This window comes from Rana temporaria, chromosome 5 (genome assembly GCF_905171775.1).
Source record: "Rana temporaria chromosome 5, aRanTem1.1, whole genome shotgun sequence".
In the NCBI taxonomy this organism is placed as follows: domain Eukaryota; kingdom Metazoa; phylum Chordata; class Amphibia; order Anura; family Ranidae; genus Rana; species Rana temporaria.
In genome coordinates, this window is record NC_053493.1 from 340,205,173 (window position 1) to 340,221,508 (window position 16,336).

Genomic DNA, 16,336 nt, shown 5'->3' on the forward strand with positions numbered 1-16,336 from the left:
TTGTCACCTTTTCTTTTATGCCAAAGCAGAAAACTTTAGTGGCACATGGCAATTGTTGTTTGTAGTTTACACTATAGGATTGTAAAAGACCTGGGAGAGCTTTGGATGCCCCAAGGAGAGTGGTAATACAGCACGCATAGTGCAACTCGGCGAACAGTGGGTGTGGCCAAATTGCATTAATAGTGGGAGAGATTAGGGGGGCTGCAGGGGAGGGATGGGGGTGAACTTGGGGGGGTGTAGTATAAATAGGGGGGCTGAAAGAGAAGAAGAGGAGGGGTGGGGGGTGACCTAGGACAGGAAGGTAAGGGGGAGGTGAGTGAGAGGGATGACTGGGGATGGAGGGGATGCAGCAAAGATAGGTGGTAGAGTTGAGATTGGTGAAGTTGGGGGGGAGATACAGACAAGGATGTGGAGGGAGGGAACGAAAAAATTGAATGAGATTCGGAGAGAGAGGGGGGCTCGCTGTATAGGGTGAGAGATGCGGATGGAGGTGAGCAGAGAAGTAATGGTCTGGGGAGGATTGTGGTCGGTGGCGAGGAGAAGGAAGAGGCTGAATGAATAGGAGAGCGGTGGTATTGAAGCAGTGCTGATGGGAGTGAGAGATGAAAGCAGTGTATAATGGGAATAAGAGGCACCGTTATGTTTTATGTTGTGGTTGAACAAAGTATGAATGAATGAAAAGATGGAGAGAGTTGGGGAGCGGTCCCGGGTCAGAAAAGAAAAAAAGCAGTGGAGTAGAGTGTAAGGTGCTAATGGAGGAAAGAGTTGGTTGTGGCGAGTGGCCAAAGGTGCAGAGTGAGAGCTGGTGGTGGTGAGCGGCAAAATACGTAGAGGGAGGATGGAGAGCTGGTGGCGAAGAGCAGCCGAAGGTGCAGAGGTAGGGGGTAAGATGGTGGCAGAGAGCAGCCAAAGGTGCAGAGGAGGGGGAGAGCTGGTGGCGGAGAGCAGCCAAAGGTGCAGCGGAGGGGGAGAGCTGGTGGCGGAGAGCAGCCAAAGGTGCAGAGGAGAGGGAGAGCTGGTGGCGGAGAGCAGCCAAAGGTACAGAGGAGGGGAGAGCTGGTGGCGGAGAGCATCCAAAGGTGCAGAGGGAGGGGGAGAGCTGGTGGCGGAGAGCAGCCGAAGGTGCAGAGGGAGTGGGTAAGATGGTGGCGCAGAGCATCCAAAGGTGCAAAGGGAGGGGGAGATCTGGTGGCGGAGAGCAGCCGAAGGTGCAGAGGGTGTGGGTAAGATGGTGGCGGAGAGCAGCCAAAGGTGCAGAGGAAGGGGAGAGCTGGTGGCGGAGAGCATCCAAAGGTGCAGAGGGAGGGGGAGAGCTGGTGGCGGAGAGCAGCCGAAGGTGCAGAGGGAGTGGGTAAGATGGTGGCGCAGAGCATCCAAAGGTGCAAAGGGAGGGGGAGAGCTGGTGGCGGAGAGCAGCCGAAGGTGCAGAGGGAGTGGGTAAGATGGTGGCAGACAGCAGCCAAAGGTGGGGAGGAAGGGGAGAGCTGGTGGCGGAGAGCAGCCGAAGGTGCAGAGGGGTGGAGAGCTTGTGGCATTAAACAGCTGAAAGGAAAAGAACAGTGTGTGGAGATCGGATGGCAGATGTTGGCTGCTATAGGTGGAATCCTAATGAGATTTGGTCTGAATAATGTGTCCGGGTTAGACAGACTGAAAGCTGAACACATGATTCAAACCCGAATCATCCAGGTGAATCCCAGACATGTGGTAACCCTAGGAGGGACTCTCGCTTGTCTAGCTACCTCTGCCTCATCAGGTGTGGCCTCTCTGAGCTGCTGAGGGAAGGAAGTTGGGGAACTTCTCTTTCCTGGGTGCATCCAGATTACCAAGGAGTTGTAGGACAAGGAGTTAAAGGGCCTGCATCTGGGCATGGTGTGAAAATATGTACTCTGATACAGAGTGCTTTCTTAAAACATTTATAACTCACACTGGCAAATGATACTTCAAATCGTTTATGAGAAACACAGACATAATTCCCTTTGTTCTGTGTTATAGAATACCAACAAGCTAGTGGCTGTGGCACGAATTGAATATGTTGCATTGAAATAGGTGTGTTGTGGAATGCCTTGGGCTGCTGTGATGAACAATATCTGCCTGATATAACTTGTGCTAATATGAATAGGATGAGGAAATAGAAAACAGGAACCTATTACATGTGCACTGATTCCAACGGTCACTTCTCACAGAGTGGCAAGCAATAAAAGACACAAGGTCATGGGAAGGAATTCCATATTAGAAATAGATTTATATTTTTGTCAACATTTTAAACCAATGAATGCTGCTATATGGGATATACAGTAGCTCTGAACCACAGCTATCAACTATACACTTACACTTACAAGCAGTGTTGCCAACCGTCTGTATTTTTACGGACAGTTCGTAAAAACTGGCACTTTTTTCCCCATTCGTAAATGTCTGTGTTTGTGGAAATGTGCCAGTAAAAATAGCCGAGATCGGTTTGGCTTGAAACTGCGCATGGAGATTGGAGGCAGGGGGTGATTGGAGGCAGGGGGTGATGGTAGCAGGGGGAGATTGGAGGCAGGGGGCAATGGAGTCAGGGGGAGGCAGGGGGTGTTGGTGCCAGGGGGTGATTGGAGGCAGGGGGTGTTGGTGGCACCGCAGAGGGGGATGGTGGCACCGCAGAGGGTGGGGGATGGAGGCAGGGTTTTTGGTGGCACCGCAGAGGGGAATGGAGGCAGGGGACAATGGAGGCAGGGGGTGATTGGAGGCAGGGGGTGTTGGTGGCATTGCAGAGGGTGGGGATGGAGACAGGGGTTGTTGGTGGCACTGCAGAGGGGGATGGAGGCAGGGGATGATGGTGGCAGGGGGGGTGGAGGCAGGGGGTGATTAAAGGCAGGGGGTGATTGAAGGCAGGGGGAGATTGGAGGCAGAGGGAGATTGGAGGCAGAGGGTGATTGGAGGCAGGGGGAGATTGTGGCACCGCAGAGGGGGGTGAAGGCAGGGGGTGTTGGTGGCAGAGGGGGATGGAGGCAGGGGGTGATGTGACAAAATAATTTGCCCTTATTACATCGAAAATAACAAAAATATGTTTTGTTATCTTAATATCTACCTTAAATCACATTGCTATTTGCCTAGCGTACTTGTTTGTAGCCTAAATACTGAAATTTGCACCTTCAAATTTTATTTAGTAACTTTTGTGAAATGCCAGTAAAAACGTGGCTGCGCCAGTAAATTTCGGGTGTCGTGCTGGTAAATTTCAATCTGGTAGGACCTCACCGAAAATGTGAATAGACATCTTACCATGTCTTATTATTACCTACACTATATTGTCAAAAGTATTTGGACACCTGCCTTTACACACACATGAACTTTAATGGCATCCCTGTCTTAGTCCGTAGGGTTCAAAATTGAGTTGGCCCACCCTTTACAGCTATAACAGCTTCAACTCTTCAGGGAAGGCTGTCCAAGGTTTAGGAGTGTGTCTATGGGAGTGTTTGACCATTCTTCCAGAAGCGCATTGACAATTTGCCAGGGGTCACCGAATGCTGGGCTGTTCCTGAATCCCGCACCGCTCTCCTAGCCTTTTCATTTCTACCCAGCAGGGCTGTCCCTGGAGCTTGCGGTGGCCCACTCAGCCTCTTTGCAGCCGCCCATTCAGTTCACGGCATGGCTGGGGCGCAGAGACTAGATGTCAGCTGGCCGGTGAGGAATGTGAAGTGGGAAGGGCTGGAGGAGACCCTATCTCCTGATTTTGGCATAGATGTCACTGCTGCGGAGACACAGTGATTACCATAAGGGGTTTTAATACTGTACGAGTGGAAGGGACTGAGGGAGCGCTAAGTATCCGTGGGTTAGGGGTACAAATTACTTGTCTTGCCTTGGGTGCTGACAACCCACGCTACAAAAATAATTTTACTGTTAAAGGTCCCTACAACTTGGAAAATTTTATCAAGGGGTCACGGCACTAGAAGGTAGAGAACCACTGGTTTAGAGAATCTCATATCAAAGTTCATATTTAAAATCTTAGCCCAAATCAGAATTAGGGGTGCTCCACACTGTGAAAAGTCGCTCCAGCTAGTGAGATATTGCTGAACGTTTAAAATTTAAATCTTAGCCCAAATCAGAATTAGGGGTGCTCCACACTGTGAAAAGTCGCTCCAGCTAGTGAGATAGTGCTGAACGTTTAAAATTTCAAACAAACATGTAAAGCTGGCCATAGACAGATTTAAATTTGGCCAATTCAGCAAAAAGTCTCTGATTGACAGAATGGAAATGTCAGTTATTGGCTATATCCAGTGATCAGTGTATTCTGACAGTGGAGAGTACTGTCTCAAGGCCCCGTACACACGACCGAGGAACTCGACGTGCCAAACACAGTTTCTCGTCGAGTTCAGTGTGGAAGCCGCCGAGGAACTCGGCGGGCCGACTTTTGCCATTGAACAACGAGGAAATAGAGAACATGTTCTCTATTTCCTCGCCGAGGTCCTCGTCGGCTTCCTCGGCCGAAAGTGTACACACGGCAGGGTTTCTCGGCAGAATTAATCTCTGAACCGAGTTTCTGGCTGAATTCTGCCGAGAAACTCGGTCGTGTGTACGGGGCCTCAGAGGGGGAGATTCCTTCATCCACCTCACTTGTGTGAATGGAGGAATCCGTTTGTCCATCTATGGCCACCTTAAGCCAGGTTATGATGAGATGAATAAATAAGAGCCACTTGCCTGAGGCCTACAGATGGGTTTCTCTATTGAGCACACAACCCTCATGCCTGGACCCTATACGATTCAGGGTTCTTCCTTCTCTTAAACCTGAAAAAGATGGAGGCCCTCAAAAACATTTCACTTACCAAATGTCACATCTAGAAGAAAGTGGCACTAGATGGAGAGGTGTCAATTAGATGCTAACACTGTTCCAACGCTGTATCTTGGCCTAGGCCAACAAGGCCCAGGCCTAGGCCTAGGGCAGCACTTTGCAGGGGGGCAGCATGAAAAGAGCCCCCGTCGGCTTGCACTACACTTTTAGTGTAGCGCCAGTCTTATGAGGTGCACTGGGCCATAAGACAAATTGGTCTGGTGCCCCCATAAAGCAGCCGCACTGCTGCCGGTATGATAGGGATGGCGCAGACACAAAGGACACTGACATGGTCACCTATACCTGGCAGGTAGGTAGTAGGACTCTCTTGCAATCCGGGACTCTTCTGCAATACTTTGCTTGTGTCAGTTGTACATATTAAGGAATCTTAGGGGAAAGAACGGAAAACAAAAAGAGAGTGGTACATCCCAAAATGTACCATAAGAGGTTTTAATACTGTACGAGTGGAAAGGGCTCAAGGATAGCTAAATATCCATAGGTTAGGGGTGCAAATTACTGGTTCTGACAACTCATGCTACGAAAATAATTTTACTGATAGGGGTCCCCACAACTTGGGAAATTTTATCAAGGGGTCACGTCATTAGGAGGGTTAAGAACCACTGGTCTACAGTCATACACTCGTGGCATGGCAGGTCTCCTGATGGTGTCAACAGTGTACCATGCCTACATAAGGTGAGTTGAAATGGCCACTTGTAGTCACCATTGGAAGCTCTTGTGATAGGGTGGCAATGCAGAAGCACAACTGGGAGAGAGGGTAGAGCGTTGTCATGCCATGCCAGCAAGTGCCTAAATAAGGCCATTCATAACATGATTCACCAGGTATTTTGCAGATTCAAAAATAGACCTTTTAAAATGAACATATGAAAGCTTATATGAAGTTTAAGTAGATATTATTTAACGTGTCCTTTACATTTACTGGTCACTGAGTAGCAACCAATGTACTTCAATGTGCTTCATGTTGCACCAGTAGTAAATACTAAATGGGGACTAAACTGGAAACCAACTATAGTCTTTATAACCGACTTAAATAGCAGAAAACTGAATATTATCTCCAAGAGAGATGTATTCACTTGATTAGTAACTGTGCCATAGTAAATAGCTCAATGACATTTTAAAAAAGAATTCTCACTGGAGGCAGAAGTAAATATTATGTTACAAGCATATCTATAAATAGTATTAATTTTGATGCCAGGAAGAGGTTTAAACAGCTTTTGAAAATGAATGAGCTCAGGCTGTGTGAAGATAGGTTTCTATGCACCGGGCCTGCTCTTGCTTACAAGGCTTTAATTCCCTTTGACAAATAGGGTCATTTTGTGGAGTGTTGTAATCTTTCTCATTTTAAATGATACCTTTGTATACTGGCAGAGAGCCGAAGTTAATTACGTACTGTGTGCTGAACTCTGTTTCATAGAACAGAAATGGTATATGTAAATATAAAAAAAAAAAAAAAATTGAGAAAAATGCTATCATTTTATGGGTGTAGAGAAGAAGTGTTAAGCACAACAATATCTTATTTTTCCATCTTGTAGGCAGATTGTTCAGCAAGGGGAGTTTTGGCACAGGCGTTTATGGGCTTAGCTGTACAGGCTTTTTATAGTAGGAACTATGTCTGACAGCTTGTACAAGAGGACCTTTCAGGGGAAGCAACATAAATGTAAAAATAAAGACCATAACGATATACTTGAGTCAAAAATGTAAAATTAAAGCTTGACATACAAAAAGGGAGAGTATCCTACATACTCAGTAGCTCAATTTTTCAGATGTCACTTTTCTGTACCAGTCTACACACCTCTCCTTTGTCTGTAATTGGGTGATCCTGGAACACACCTGCTGGTGATCCTGGAACACACCTGCTGGTGATCCTGGAACACACCTGCTGGTGATCCTGGAACACACCTGCTGGTGATCCTGGAACACACCTGCTGGTGAACCTGGAACACACCTGCTGGTGATGCCGGAATACTGTTTTTGGTGCCTTTCACACAAAGGGGGGTTGAATTACTAAAATTGGAGACTGCAAAATCTTGTGTGCAGCTGTGCATACTAGCCAATCAGCTTCCAGTTTTTAATGTCAAAGCTTAAAGTGGTACAGTAAAATTAGTCTGTATATGCAGTAAAGCACGCTTGTTATACTCACTGCGGAACCTAAGGGGTTAATCTCCTGCATTGTGTAAAAAGGCTATTTGATCCTGTCTTCTCTGATACTCCCCTTCTTCCACAGTCACCAATTTATCTCCTGATAGTACAGAAGCTAGGGGACAAGCTGCACATGCTCAGTTCGGTGTGTATTGCTAGAGAGTTTTTTTTTCTTGGGAGAGTGTATGTGATCAGCACAAGGTCAATCAGCAGTGTCCAGACAGAGGGTCAGGGGTCCTGCATACCCATAGGACATTCATAGGAGAATGAAAACTCCTCCTACAAGCTTTAACCAGACACTGATAGAAGTCACAAGACTGCTATATACTGCTGATGAGAAAAGTTATTTACCAGCTTATATTTACAAAAACTATTGCATTTCATGTTCTGTGTACAGTGGGAGACCAGATATAGTGAATGCAGGGTCCTGGGTTTAGTAACACTTTAACTGAACAAGCTAAAGTTCAGGGCCGGACTGGCCCACAAGGATACCGGGAAAACTCCCGGTGGGCCGGCTGCCTGGTTGCTCCTGAAGGCCGATGTGAGGGCAGCGGCGCCTGAAAAAATATGGCTGCCGCCGGGCCGGCTGACATGCACCTGCGCATGCGCCAGCGCATTTCCGAATGTAGCCAAGCTCGTGAAAGCCCGTACACGCTCGGCAATTTTCGGAAAGGCGGGCGCATGCGCAGTGACATGATGGAGCTGAGCGGCGCCATTTAAAAAAAATTAAACTGTAGCGTGCCGCTCAGTGAGGTGAGGTCTCGTCTGGTGCGCGCCTCTTCCTACGTCACCCCCACAGCCTCTGAACTCCGGTCCCCCCCTCCGCAGCCTTTGACATCCTGTTCCCCCTCCGTAGCCTCTGACCCGTCCCCTCCACGCAGCCTCTGACCTCCTGCTCCCCCTCCACAGCCTCTGACCTGTCCCCTCCCCGCAGCCTCTGACCTCCTGTCCCCCCTCCGTAGTCTCTGACCTCTGAAGCCTCTGACCTCCTGTCCCCCCTCCGCAGCCTCTGACCTCCTGTCCCCCCTCCGTAGTCTCTGACCTCTGAAGCCTCTGACCTCCTGTCCCCCCTCCGCAGCCTCTGACCTCCTGTCCCCCCTCCGCAGTCTCTGACCTCTGCAGCCTCTGACCTCCTGTCCCCCCTCCGCAGGCTCTGACCTCCTGCCCCCCCTCCATAGCCTCTGACCTCTGCAGCCTCTGACCTCCTGTTCCCCCCTCCGCAGTCTCTGACCTTTTCCCTCCACGCAGCCTCTGACCTCCTGTCCCCCCCTCTGCAGCCTGTGACCTCCCGCCCCCCTCCACAGCCTCTGACCTCCTGTTCCCCCCTCCGCAGCCTCTGACCTGTCCCCTCCCCGCAGCCTCTGACCTCCTGCCCCCCCTCCACAGCCTCTGACCTCCTGCCCCCCCCTCCTCAGCCTCTGACCTTCCCTGTACCATCCGCAGCCTTTGACCTCCCCTGTACCATCCGCAGCCTCTGACCTCCCCTGTACAATCCACAGCCTCTGACCTCCCCTGTACCATCCGCAGCCTCTGACTTCCCCTGTACCGTCTGCAGCCTCTGACCTCCCATGTACCATCCGCAGCCTCTGACCTCTCCTGTACCGTCTGCAGCCTCTGACCTCTCCTGTACCGTCCGCAGCCTCTGACCTCCCCTGTACCATCCGCAGGCTCTGACCTCTCCTGTACCATCCACAGCCTCTGACCTCCCCTGTACCATCCGCAGCCTTTGACCTCCCTTGTACCATCCGCAGCCTCTGACCCCCCCTGTACCATCCACAGCCTCTGACCTCCTGCCCCCCCTCCATAGCCTCTGACCTCTGCAGCCTCTGACCTCCTGTTCCCCCCTCCGCAGTCTCTGACCTGTTCCCTCCACGCAGCCTCTGACCTCCTGTCCCCCCCTCTGCAGCCTGTGACCTCCTGCCCCCCCTCCACAGCCTCTGACCTCCTGTTCCCCCCTCCGCAGCCTCTGACCTGTCCCCTCCCCGCAGCCTCTGACCTCCTTCCCCCCCCCTCCACAGCCTCTGACCTCTGCAGCCTCTGACCTCCTGCCCCCCCCTCCTCAGCCTCTGACCTTCCCTGTACCATCCGCAGCCTTTGACCTCCCCTGTACCATCTGCAGCCTCTGACCTCCCCTGTACAATCCGCAGCCTCTGACCTCCCCTGTACCATCCGCAGCCTCTGACTTCCCCTGTAGCGTCCGCAGCCTCTGACCTCCCATGTACCATCCGCAGCCTCTGACCTCCCCTGTACCGTCTGCAGCCTCTGACCTCTCCTGTACCGTCCGCAGCCTCTGACCTCCCCTGTACCATCCGCAGCCTCTGACCTCTCCTGTACCATCCGCAGCCTCTGACCTCCCCTGTACCATCCGCAGCCTCTGACCTCCCTTGTACCATCCGCAGCCTCTGACCCCCCCTGTACTATCCGCAGCCTCTGACCTCCCCTGTACCATCCGCAGCCTCTGACTTCCCCTGTACCATCCACAGCCTCTGACCTCCCCTGTACCATCCGAATCCTCTGACCTCTCCTGTACCATCCGCAGCTTCTGACCTCTCCTGTACCATCTGCAGCCTCTGACCATCTCTTGTCTTATATCAGGTCTGGAGAGGAGTCGAGAGTAGGAGCGCTGCCAGGATGAGGGTTATGGGAGAAGTCAGACTTGTATGGACTGGGGAGAGGAAACTATGGGATAAAACCAGAGCCACCAAGCTGTAGCCGACTGACTGAGCCCCGCACAGTGCACCTGAGAGGAGGTCAGTGACAGCACTGCCAGGCCAGTCTGAGGGGGGTCAATACAATATTGTAAGGGGGCACTGTTCTAAAGGTTTCCCCCTTATATCAGTAAACCCCCTTACCTAAGTGTTGACTTTCTGCGGAAGGTGGTCTCTGGTCACCAGAGTCCTCCCCACATTCCCAGAGTTCCCCTTTACATCATAGTCTGCAGGACTCAACCTTACAGTGCAAGGGGGCACTCTGATGTAAAGGGGAATGCAGTGGACTCTGATATAAGTGGGGTCTCTGGTCACCAGTGCCCCCCTTTATATCAAAGTTTGACGCCTTTCTGAGATGCTTTGCAGGTGCTATAATATATAATGGCTTTTGCGCTACTCAGTGGTGAATAAATATATATATATCTTCCAAGACATACAGTGATGGACCTGCAGCAACAACTCGCAGTGTTTACAAACAGCAAATAAGCAAATGTGTGGAATAGGTTATTGCGCAAAGTCTATATAAAACATACTCATATGTGGTCAAAATAATAATAATATAGTATTGCAAATCGTGCAAAGTGGAAAAGGTGTGAATTCAATCAAATATATATAAAAGTCCATAAGTGAAGTGGCAGTCAATAGCTGCTGGAAAAGGAGAAAAGTCCACCAATCCAAGAAAGGGGGAGGGAAAGTGGTAATGGTAGGAACGTCAATCTGGTCTCCCAGAACTCTCACCTCATCAATAGGTTAGTTTGGCAATACGGAAAAGGAAAGATGTCTCCACCTGCATAGATAATTTCTCCTACACACTCTCCTGGTGCCTCACCGTCCGTCCGAATGGCAGCACAGCCTAAGTCAGTCTCCTCTGGGGATACCAATGTAATCTCCGTATCATGGAAACAAGAGGGACAAACCAAAGGCCTCCAATAGTGTAGTCGTTTTTAAAACGGGGAATATTTATTCAGGTGTATGTACCCTTACATCAAGTAAAATACACAAGTGCATGTAAAAGTAAACAGTGACGTCCTCTGCACCGTCTCACGTCACTCCAGGTGTACGTCTGTCCACAGCCAATCCCTAAACACGTGGTTTCCCCAGATGAAGAAACGTGACTGTGTAGTAACGTGTAGGGATTGGCCGTGGACAGACGTACACCCGGAGTGACGTGAGACGGCGCAGAGGACGTGTTCCTGAGTCTGAAAACGTATCTTGCTATCTCTTTCACTAAAGATCTATCTGTGTTTTGGGGACTGATAGCTTTGTCGGTGCTATAAAGCTACTAAGTGCCAGATAAGGTTTTGTGGACTGCTGTATGGTCCTAGATATTACTGGCAATTCCTTGCTACCTTCAGGAAATCTGCTTTTGAAATATTAGAGAGGCATGTCTTCTTTTAGTTGTTACTGATCATTTTCGAGTATGCTGTGACCCTAAAACCCTCTCCTATTGAAATTCTCAAGCAATAAATACTAAAAAGACATCCCCTATACCGAGCTGGAATTGTTGGTGTGTGTGTGGGGGACTTTGCTTGTGTGACTGGCAGCCTCTACTATTTGGGAGAACCTGGACATATTCTTAACGGCCCCTTTTGGGTAAGCACTACAATAGAATATAAAGCTTCCTGTGAATGGCTGAGCAACACTCAAGCCAACTCTCTTTGGTTCCAGGAATTGAACGGGATGCCTCTGTACCACTGCCAGAACACAGTACTCTATACTGTATGTAGCTGATGCTACATACAGTTTATACAGCACTGACAGCAGGCACATGTGTTGTAAATGGAAATAGTTTGTTTGGACCGGCTTGATCTAAACTAGAGGTCAGCAACCTGTCAATCACTATCTACTGTTTGATCGCAGGTAAGTTGACTGGTACTGATCCCCTTTCCTCTTGCAGCCACTGAAAGCTGCATTTCATCGACTTCTCCTCTTTCGGCTGCCTGGTGCCCCATGTGTTCCCTGTGTTCCCTCTTCCCCCTTTGCACTGCTGGCTCTCTTTCTCTCCTCCCCCACCGACTGCTGTATGGGATGTTTCCGGATGGAAAGTTAGGAAGGGGACAGTAAATATGTAATTTACTGGTGTGACGGAAGTCACTTTGGGCGGGGGGCTGTTAGAACTCAGAGTCCCTCAGAGAGATTGGGAAACCCTTGCTTCAGCCACCCATGCACCTCCTATATCTAAGTAACCCTGTGTCTTTTAGGGGCACAGGGTGACCGAGAACCCCAGTCTGATCTGTACTAATTCGACTCACTATACAACCACACTGGAATGTTGTGTGTGTGTGTATATATATACACACATATATATATATATATATATATATATATATATATATATATATATATATATATATATATATATATATATATATATACACTAGCTGAATACCCGGCGTTGCCCGGTCTTCCTATCTTAACCTTTTGGGGAGGAAAATCATAGTAATATAAATATACCCATCTTTTATATAAGGGTGTAGGTAAGGGTTAATTTAACTGTCATATATTTTTATTTGGCATACAAGTAATATGTGTACCAGGTATTATTGAAATATCTCCAGGCGTACAGAAGTTATGTGGGAACATACATTTCCCATTGATTTGCATGGCACTTTAAACAAAAACCCCGACCCTCACAAATGGGGGTAGTTAAGGGATAAATTAACTATCCTATAGTTTAAGTGGACATATAAGTAACATGTGACCAAGTGTTATCGAAATATGTACAGCCGTTTGGAAGTTATGAAGTAACATGTATTTCCCATAGAGTTGAATGGGACTTTAAAGAAAAACCCCGACCATGGCAAATGGGGGTGGGTAAGGGTTAAACCACCTATCCTATGTTTGTTGCTGACATATAAGTAACATGTGTGCCAAGTTTCATGTTAATATCTTTAGCCGTTTGGACGTGATGCTGGAACATACATACATACATACATACATACACACACACACACGTTGAGTTTTATATATATATATATATATATATATATATATATATATATATATATATATATATATATATATATATATATATATATATATATATGTAGCGCCTGGTTACTTCCAGGTACAGGTGCTAGGTAAATTTAGAGGGGGATCAGAGTGTTAACTGACTATGATCCAATTAAAATGTTCAAAATTGGGTCTCTGTCTCAGCTTGGCTGTTCTGTGGGCTCATTCTGTTGTTTCTGGGGTGCTGTTCTCACCCCAGGACGATAGGTGGCAGCAGTGGAGTCAAGGTTTGGGTGCTCTTTCCCAGTGGCCAATCAGGAGGGGTTTTCCTCGCTGTGCATGCTGGGGGAGGGTATTTATGGGACAGACACATTTTGTCTTGCTCTTCTTCTTCTTCTTCTTCTTCAAGTGTGGCACCCACCTTTTAGGGTGACTGCATCACGGCGCCCCGGTGAAATGGCCTTCCAGGCCCGGGTGCGCGTGCCACGCAGTGTTCCTGGTTTCAGGACCATGTTGGCCCAGAAAATGTTATCTGTGGCGGGGAGCCCAGTAGTCGAATGGGTTCCCAATCCTGAAAGATCCCAAGCGAGGAAGCTGTTCGGTGGGGAGTCCATCGAGAGGCTGCCGATCCAATAGGGTCTCGACAAACCACCGGGGGTCAAGGTAACCAGACACTGAGAGGCTAGTACACGCTCGGCAATTTTCGGAAAGGCGGGCGCATGGACAGTGACATGATGGAGCCGAGCGGCGCCATTTAAAAGAAATTAAGCTGTAGCGCACCGCTCAGTGAGGTGAGGTCTCGTCTGGTGCGCGCCTCTTCCTACGTCCCCCCCACAGCCTCTGAACTCCGGTCCCCCCGGCATTTGACATCCTGTTCCCCCTCCGCAGCCTCTGACCTGTCCCCTCCACGCAGCCTCTGACCTCCTGCTCCCCCTCCACAGCCTCTGACCTGTCCACTCCCCGCAGCCTCTGACCTCCTGTCCCCCCTCCGCAGTCTCTGACCTCTGCAGCCTCTGACCTCCTGTCCCCCCCTCCGCAGCCTCTGACCTCCTGTCCTATCAGTCGGTAACCTGCAAACCACCTGAAGGAGATCCAGGTTAATTCTATTAGGCCCCTTTCACATGTGCGGACCGTATGTCCGCATTTTCATCCATCTGTTTGTGGAATGAAAATGGGACATACATTGGTTCCTATGTGATTGCGGGTGTCAGCGGATGAACATTCGCTGACATCAGTAATCACCCACCTCCGCAAAGCTCCGATTTTGCGGACGGAAGAAAATCCTATTTTTCTTCCGTCTGGCGGATCGGATCGGGTGAACACGAACACACGGTCCGTGCTCATCCGATCCCCCCATAGGGGAGAGCGGAGGAAAGACAGGGCGGCTCAGCAGGGATTTTACGGAGGATCCCCGCTGAGCTGACGGACACACGGAGGCGGATCATTACTGATCCACCCCGTGTGAAAGGGCCCTTAAGGAGAGTCTGTTGCAAAGACTTTTCCCTTGAAGTTCCGAGTGATACTCTGGCTGCCAGGTCAGTGAGAGAGGCCTGTCCAGGTACACTAAGTCCAATCAGGCAGGAGTGGCGCAAGAAGTGTTACAAGAGGGAGCACGACTGTTTCCCTATTACTACGCCTGAATCTGCTGTTCTCCTTCTACTTTTAACTCTACCTTTCACCACAAGTTTTTATTATTTTTACCCAGCTGGGTAATAAAGAGCACAGAAAAGACACCTGTTGTGGACATTCCGTTACTACTACATTCACCATACACCCTTAGACGGCGGAGGAGCCATGAGGTAACATGCCACCTAAAACAAACCAGCAGCTCCTTCATCATCTGAGTGTGAGGAAAAAATGTAGTAGTTGTCATTTCAGTATATGATTCCTTCAGCATACCGTGCTAAAAACAGACACGGGCTCCTATTCCCTTCACTATGGAAATACAGCTGGACTGTGCAACCAGTGCTGGCTCCAGAGAGCTTCCTGGCAGGAGTTCTGGCAGCCATGCTCACTCACAGACTCGCTGATGATAGTTCTTCCACTTCGCTATCAATCAACAAGCATGGACTGTAACCATGTTCTGACACCTAGGATACTTCTCTCCTCAGCTGGAATCTGTTGAGAAAATAGGAACCAGCAAAGCTCTTCCTCCTTACTATGGTCCACAAAATCAACAAATACATGTGGAAGAGGGGCAGTGGAACATCAAATCCTCATGACTGAAGGTATCAAGTGAAGCGAATCAAAATCGCTCCTTCATGTCACTAGTGTACTATAGGAGAATGAGAGCGAGACAACAAAAATCCACACTCCATTACTAATAAATAGGACCTAAGAAATGCGGGTGACTGACTTATAGTAGGATACTCATTCTAAGCCATAGTTCTCTGTAATAAATAATGATTAATCGCAAACTGATGGAATAGTTGGAGCTGGGGAGTAAAGCCTTGTACACACACTTAGATTTTCGGACGACCAAATGTCCTTTTTGTGGCATGCTAGTCTCATGCCGAAAGTGAAGAGGTTACTCACAATACGAACATTTTCGTACGAGAGAATACAACTTCAGAAGTGACGTAATGTGTTGAATAGTTTTGTATGTATTCTTTCGTTTCTGAGCATGCGTAGTCTTGCTCTTACGATTTTTTTTATAGGAAAACTGTACTAATGAAGCGAAAATCGGATGTTGAATTCATATCCAACAAAAATGTTATAGTCTGCAGATCCAGCTTTTGTCTGACGAAAAAGCATAATCGGCTGTTGAAAGCACCGTATTAACTAGGGTTGTATCGATACCACTTTTTTAAGACCGAGTACAAGTACCGATACTCTTTTTCAAGTACTCGCCGATACCGAATACCGATACTTTTGTTTAATCTTATGTGACAGCGGCACATGTGTCAGTATGTTTTTTTTTTTTTTTTATCTTTAACAATTTGTTTTACATTTTTTTTTTTACAATTTTTTAATTTATAATGCTTTCTTTTTTTTAAGGGGGGGGGGGGGGGTGTACCGTGTCAGTGTGTTTTTTCTTTAATTTTTTTTTTTTCTACAATAATTTTTTTTATTCTTTTGTTTTTTTATTCTTTATTTATTTTTTATTTTTTAAGCCCTGTTGGGGGGGCTTTGGTGAGATATCAGGGGTCTTAACAGACCTCTGACATCTTCCCTTTGAGACAGGGAAAGGGACTAGGGACACATGTTCCCCTGAAATTTGAAATCTACGTTGTTTGTGTAAGTGATTCGTGAATGGCGCTGGACGCCATTCACGTTCACTTTGAAGCAAATGACGTCCTTGCGACGTCATTTGCCGCAATGCACGTTGGGAAAGTTTCCTGACGGAGCATGCGCTCGGCGCGGGAGCGCGCCTAATTTAAATGATTCCCGCCCCGGCGGGATCATTTACATTGCGCGCGCTTACGCCGGGCAATTTTGCCGGCGCGCCCTCGCAATTTACGGAGCTACTGCTCCGTGAATCGAGGGCAGCGCAAAATATTTGCGGGGGCGCAGGGCAAAATCGTTGCCCTGCGCCTCCGCAAATAGAGCGCAAATGTACCTGAATCTGGGCCAGTGTCTTCTCTTTATTCATAAACTGAAACATTTGTAAACACAGGTTACAATGTTTCAGTTATGTGAATGGACAGAGTCAGTGATCACTGACTCTGTCCATTCGGAGCAGTAAGGAGCCGGATTTACCGGCTCCTACCCCGCT